Below are 7,605 nucleotides of genomic sequence, written 5' to 3'. Positions count from 1 at the left end.
CCCTCTTACCCAGCAGGTGAGCTGCCATTGTGGCACAACAGCCCCCCCCCCTGCTTTTTGCCCATCTGTGAATGTGGAAGGGGCAATGGGTGCAGCATTGGCCTTGGGGCTGCCACAGCCTCTTGCCCACTGTGCCCTGGAATGAAGAGCCAGGCCCGGGAAGGATGCTCTCGGTTTCTGCTGAAGATGTCAATATGTCTGCTACAACCCATCCTCTTCCTGAACAGAGGAACTGGAAGAGGCCAGTGGTCAACCATTAGCCACCATCCGGCATCTTTCCAGCAAGGCCTAGCTGAGGGTCACTGTTGTATATGTGATCAGAAATGCGTATAACGAACAGTGTTCTTGCCTGGCCCATTGGAGCCTGCAGGACTGAGCCTGGGGGACTCGAGAACAACGGACAGTAGGATCCAAATCCCTGCTGTCCTGTTCCAATCACAGGTCCCCTGCTGGTTTGAACGGTTGACGAACATGCTAGAGCAGGAACCTTGAGTGTATATAAATTGGCCCAGTCTGCAGTCTTCGAGTGCAGCCCTATATTATGCTGTGCTGAATAAAAAGAGCTATGAGCACTACCACCTCGCCTCTTCATTGCATGGAACCCACTCTATCGGGGGTGGCCAAACTTGCTTAATGAAAGAGCCATACAGAATAAATGTCAGATGTTTGAGAGCTGCAAGACATGAACGTCAGATGTTTGAGAGCTGCAAGGAAGGAAAATAAATAGGGGAGGGAGAGGTGGAAAGAAAGCAACTTTAATTTTAAATGTGTTCTCCAAGCCGTTGGCTGGCTTGTCTTGGAGGAGTGATTTAAAGAGACAAATACCTTCTCCAAGCTGGCCAACTGGGGGCTTCAAGAGCCACACAGCATGTGTGACAGAGCCACATGCAGCTCCCGAGTCACAGTTTGGCCACCGCTGCACTATATTATAGTCACCCTTTGTAAAAGTCACTGCACACTTATTTCAGATACCTGCGGCTCCCAAAAGCAGCCACACGTTTGGTTAGTCTTGAGGGTGCTCCTGGAATCTGGCTCTTTTCTACTGCTGCAGACAGACTAACACGGCAGCCCATCTTGATCTCACCCCTGTGCAAGCCATTCGGGGGCTGCCAGAGACACCCTTTTTGTGCCTTCCTCCAGGCAGAGAGCAGGGGAAACAAGTGACACATTGCATTGGCCTCACGCAGGTCGCCAGGCTGCATGCACCTCATCTGCATTTTGCATAAAATACAAAACAATCTCAGCATTTGGGCGGCAGTTTCCGGCACCCGACTGGCTGAAGAACAGGCACCGTTTCCCCATAGTAAACCCCCCCCCCCAAATCCACACTGAAATAATCATGGCAATTAGAGATAATTACAGTTATTTTGAAACAGGAATGAAAGTTGGATTCCAAATAGGCACCAGTGCAAGAGAAAGAGGGGAAAGGGGGGGGGGGGGAGGGAAGGGAGAGAAAAAAAAACCTCTGAGAGAAGCTGTGCCCCTTATCATGCAAAGCGGTTGTGGCTTTCTTGGAGGATCTGCCAGATCTTCCTGTTGAAAGATTCTGTATAAATTACTGGATGCAACACAATCTCTCTGAAGCTGGCTTCTTGGTGTTGCTTAGCATAGCCAGCGTTCAGGAAGAAGCCGTGGCGCAGCTTGCCTTAGAAAACATAATAACCCCAAAAGTAGAATGGTTCCTGCCACTTCCAATCACAGCAGGACACCCCTGACATGAATGTGTTATTTACTAAAGTGGGGAGGGGGGAGGAATGCCTGGCAACTGCCTTCCACAAGAGGGGGAGGAAGGGCTGCATATTCTGGAGCATGTGCTCGGGCACACACACACACACCACCTAGGGTTGCTGCCACCCTCCCCACTGGCAGGGGATGGGGGGGAAACCTGGTTGGGAAACTCCTGGAGATTTGAGGGTGGAGCCTGGGGAGGACAGGGACTTGCCACAAGAAGCAGTGATGATCCCTAGCAGAGTGGTAAAGCTGCAGTATTGCAGCTGGAGCCCTCTGCTCGTGACCTGAGTTCGATCCCGGTGGAAGCTGGGTTCAGGTAGCTGGCTCCAGGTTGACTCAGCCTTCCATCCTTCCGAGATCAGTAAAATGAGTCCCCAGCTTGCTGGGGGGAAAGTGTAGATGACTGGGGAAGGCAATGGCAAACCACCCCGTAAAAAGCCTGCCGTGAAAACATTGTGAAAGCAACGTCACCCCAGAGTCGGAAACGACTGATGCTTGCCCAGGGGACCTTTCCTTTGCCTTTTAAAGGGGGAATAAGCCTTTTAATGGTTGTTAGTAGGGTTGCCAAGTCCCCTTGTTGCTCCGTTGGGGAGATTTGGGGGGTGTTCTGGTGGTGGGCAGGACATCATGGGATGCTCTGTCATCCCCTGGAAGTGATGTCATCACATCAGCAATGCCAGGGGTGATTTTCTGGTTTTTGGGCAAAACTCTATGATAAATTCACCCTCAAACCATAAAGTTTTGCCCCAAACCCTGAGCATTCCTGTGTGATGACCCTGATGTGATGACGTCACTTCCAGGTAATGTCATTGCATCGAGACATTGCATGCATGGCAATGTACTTGTTTTGGGGAGGTGTTTCCCCCACTGGCCAACTGGTTTGTGGTGGGGAAAAGCCCCCAAAACAGGGATCCCCCATTTGGACCTGGGGACTGGCAACTTGTTAGCCACGGGGGCTGTGGCTCTGTGTCCAGAGGCAGTGTGCTTCTGAATACCAGTTGCTGAGGGCCTTTAAGGAGGAGAGGATCTGGCCTCCAGGCTCTGCTTGTTGGCCTTTCAGGGCATCTAGTGAGCCCCTCTGAGACAGAGGATGCTGGACTGGATGGCTCTTGGTGTGACCCAGCAGGACTCTTCTTATTGTCTTATTTCATTGATTTCATTCACAGCATTTTAACTGCAATTCCATGACATTTATAAAAGCAAAGGTACTCCCCTGTGCAAGCACCAGTTGTTTCCGACTCGGGGGTGATGTCGCTTCACAATGTTTTCACGGCAGACTTTTTACTGGGTGGTTTGCCATTGCTTTCCCCAGTCATCTACACTTTCCCCCCAGCAAGCTGGGGACTCATTTGACCGACTTTGGAAGGACAGAAGGCTGAGTCAACCTGGTGCCAGCTACCTGAACTCAGCTTCTACCTGTCAATCATACAAGTTATTCCTTGTATAAAGTTGTATTGTTTACTTTCTTCCTCTGCTGGTGCATATCAAAGCTATGTAACCCATTCTCTAGTTCGCACCTCTTGTAACAAATGCAGGAATGCCAGCTTTGAAGATAGTGCCTCCCCGGGACAGTTCCCAGGCTTGAGCCTGGGACCCAGGATGTTGCCAACTGCAAAAGATAACTGAACCTGTGATTGCAGCTTTTCACATGCCTATGTTAGAATTCCTAGCGATCTCTAATATCTCTTTGATGTAGCCCTTAAAGCCAGCTGCCATGTGTTCTACTGTATCACTTTCAATCTGGTCTTTCCATGAGCACAATGGATTATCAATAAACCAATACTTTGTTTCTTAATCATCGCTTGGTTCTTTTGAAACTCCTATGCTTGACACTACCAGGATCGAACTCAGGTTGTGAGCAGAGAGCTCAGACTGCAGTACTCCAGCTTTACCACTCTGTGCCACATCTTAATTAGTTATCCCCAAAAGACACAAAAAGGGACCAATTCTTTTCTGGTCCCTAGCAGTGTTCCCTGTCAGCTGCAGAGTCTTGTGAGCAAAAATTCTACTTTGTGAGCTGCTGCAGGCATTCAAGTTGTGAGCTCCGGCATCAATTAGTGTGCTCTGGGGTCATCCTTCCTGAGCTAAGACAAAAAGGTGTGCGCTGGAGGCTAAAAATTTGTGAGCTAGCTCATGCTAACTCAGCTCAGAGGAGACACTAGTCCCTAGTACTGCCTGTATTTGTGCCTTTTGAGTATACTTTGCTACAATGATCAGTGTGAATGGTCAGGATTCAACCTCCTTCACTCAAGTGTCCAGCTGTTAAATCTGTGAGCCGGTGATGTCTCTTGTACAAATGTAGACAAACACATGCACATGAACACCAAGGCACGTTGCAGTGTGCAGCTTGCCCTTGGACACAATGTATTTGGGGAGGTACGTTTTGAACTGTTTATAACAGTTCAGAGGACAATTATATTCTTCCGAAGAACAAGCACTTCTTGGTTTTTTAAGTCAGTGGGAGAGGCTATTTCGGAGTAAATGAAAAGAGCATCCAACAGAGGAAGTATTCAGGATAACCATGACATTGCAGTCTGAGAACTGAGGCGTTATCAAAGGCTGTCCTTATTTTCACCAGTAAGGCATCTGCATCCCTTTACAACAGCCCTGCGAAGTTGAGCCAGGTTTCCTGTCACAAATTCAACACACAGATAAAAAGAGATGTTGCAAGAGGGGCAGTAAATAGAACGGATCAGACCCCACCCAGAGCCTGTTGTGCATCGACAGGTTGCTTTCCTCTGCAGCAGTACAGTTGTCAACGAATAGCACCACCTCTTCTCAACCAAAGCAAAAAACCCCCAAAACCTCTTCAACTGTGAATTAAAAACTTTCTTTTGTAGCCCATCTTGCACAGCACATGTTTATGGTGTTTTTGCCTCTTTGGCTTGCATCTGGAGGCCACCATCTAGAAGTACTAATGGCTTTTTCAGCATATCCATCGATCCAAAAATATATGTTGTTGCTGTAGTTTGATTATAGAATAGAAAGTAAAGGTAGTCCCTGTGCAAGCCCCGGGTCATTACCGGCTCATGAGCTGACATCACATCAGGGCATTTTCACAGACGTCCAGTGTTCTTGATTCAATAAACTTGATTTTATATGACCACAGGGTGGTTTGCCCTTGCTTTCCCCAGTCATCTACACTTTCCCCCCAGCAAGCTGGGTACTCCTTTTACCAACCTCAGAAGGATGGAAGGCTGAGTCAACCTTGAGCCGGTGTGCAATTACTTAAGTCCAATATACTTGATTCAATACATTTGATTTTATATGACAACGCTCAGTCTTCTTTCATCATCCCAAACGTTAACATTAGTAACATCAAATCCAAGAATCTTCTCATGAAACAGCACTCAAGGTGCCTTAGCCACAGTCACCACAATTGGATTGTTAGGATGATGAAAGAAGAAGACCGAGTCTTGTCATATAAAACCGAGTTTATGGAATCAAGTGCACTGAACTTAAGAAATTGCATGATGTTATTCTGTTTTCACTGTAGTTCCCTGTTTGCTGTGTAGTCTGATGTTATGCATGCACACACTTTTATGCACCTCCACAACCCTGGATAAGCACACACCCCTCCTTCAGCCAACTCCCACCGCCTTGCTTGTTGTATTTCCAGGGGTGCACCATGACCAGGGAAGGGGAGATCTTTGACCTGGGGCCTACTACTGCTGGGCTAAGTCAGAAGGTGTGGAGGCTCTAACAGTAACCTACACAATAAGGTGTCAGCATAAAGGAAAGCCAAACCAGTTACATACTCCCCCCGCCCCCCAATTTCCACCAAGCCTAGGGGTCCAGGCTGCTGAAAAGGGGATGGCTAGAGGTACAGCAACATGACTCAGGCCATGGAGCAGCCAAGTGGTTTAGAGGGTTGGTTACTTGATACAGCTCAGGTGTTGCAAACAAGGTTCCCTCATTCCCATGCTGGGAGCAAACTTTGCCCTAAGGAGCCACCCGCAAAAGCAGGCCCACCCCATATCCCTCAGCAGCATTAATTGCAGACTGTCACGTCAAAGTTCAGCAGCGAGCACATTTATCATTTTCCTTTCTTCACACAAAAGAACCTCCCCTCCCTCCAGCTGCTCAGTTCTCCCCGCTGTAGCCAGCAGGAAGAGTGGTAAAGCTGCAGTACTGTGGTCTGAACTCTCTGCTCATGACCTTAGTTTGATTCTGGCAGAAGCTGGATTCCTTTCCCTTCCTCCCCCACAACAGACACCCTATGAGGTTGGTGGGGCTGAGAGAGCTCTAGCAGAAGCTGCCCTTTCAAGGATAACTCTGCCAGAGCTATGGCTGACCCAAGGCCATTCCAGCAGGTGCAAGTGGAGGAATGCAGAATCAAACCCAGTTCTCCCAGATAAGAATCCACGCACTTCACCACTACACCGAACCTTTGGAACATCCTTTTTAAGGACACATATTCTTGACTGAGGGGATAAAATCTCAATACGTACCAAGAAACAGTAGAGTAAGCTACCTTACATTGTAGCTTGAAACTGTAGGTCTCCAAGGAACCAGTCATAATGAGGGGAAATCAGCTAGGAAATCACCCCTGGCAAAATCCCCATCTAAGGATTTCATTAAGCTCTCAGAGGCTGAATGGCTCTGTCATGATCCTGGGTCTAGTGAGGCCTGCAAGCCCCAGGGAAGCCTGCTGAGGAGCACTGGGAAAAGCCTACATCTCCCAGGATCCCCTCTGATTGGGTAGGGAGGGTTTCAGAGGGAAACAGGCTCAGAGAGAGGTGGGGCCTGGGAAGAGAATATATAAAGGCCAAGGCCAGGAGGCGGGGCTTGGCCTTTTCCTAGGAGGCAGAGCTGAGGAAGAGCTGCTGCCAGGGAGAGACCCTCACCCTGTGAGGTAGGGTGAGTAAGCCCAGGTCTGACTGACAGTTTAGGGACAGTAAGTTTAGACGCATTAGGGCATTTGGTTATTTTCCCTTCACTCCTTTTACTGTTTTATGCACCTTGTTAATTTATCTTGAACTGACTTTAAAATAATCCTTTTTGTTGTAGTTCCCTCTGCCTGGTCCTCATGCCTGTTATTTGGCCTAAGCTACAAGAGGCCTGAAGGGCTTGGGAGAGAACTCTGGGCCTTCTCAAGGGGAACCCTTAACCCAGAGTGGTGGCAGCAATTGGTAAGAGCCCCCTGAGTCATGACAGGCTCTAACCTGGCTGGCCCAGGCTAGCCCAATCTCACTCGATCTCCAAAGCAGAGTTGGTGCTGGTCAATACTTCGAAGGGAGGCCAGCAGATCCAGCCCTCATCACAAATGAGTTTGACACCCCTGCCTCATGGGGTTGTCCTAAATGGGCTGACTTGATGGCACCTTCCTCCACCACCAGAACCCCAAAGAGTCTGCCCCCCACCTCAGCTGTCACTGATACTTCAGAGAAAAGTTCCTTAAAATAGCCGCAAGGCTATAAGTTGATTGGAACAGAACAAAGTGCTAGGAAAAATACTAGGTCCATATTTCAGATGTTCCAGACAGAGTAGATGTTACAAACGACCCTCAACATGGATAGCAGCATATTCTACAAGTTTCAACGTGATGTCATCTTCGTCCAGGAGGCTTCAGGCTCTCAAGTTCTTTACAGGGTGACTAGCACAATCTCCCCACCATAAGACATCGTGCTAGTCACCCTGTAAAGAACTTGAGAGCCTGAAGACTGTTCAAACTTTTTTCTCCTGGACAAAGATGACATCAAATTGAAATGTGTAGACTATGCTGCTATCCACGTTGAGGGTCGTTCTTTCTAGCAATTTGTTCTGTTCCAATCAATTTATAGCCTTGTGGCTCCTTTAAGGAACTTTTTCTCTGAAATTTCTGATGAATTGTTCAAGAGCTTTGCACTAAAAATTTAGTAGAAGTAATTCTAA

Source organism: Heteronotia binoei, chromosome 18 (genome assembly GCF_032191835.1).
Source record: "Heteronotia binoei isolate CCM8104 ecotype False Entrance Well chromosome 18, APGP_CSIRO_Hbin_v1, whole genome shotgun sequence".
Lineage (NCBI taxonomy): Eukaryota > Metazoa > Chordata > Lepidosauria > Squamata > Gekkonidae > Heteronotia > Heteronotia binoei.
This window is presented reverse-complemented; position numbering follows the sequence as displayed.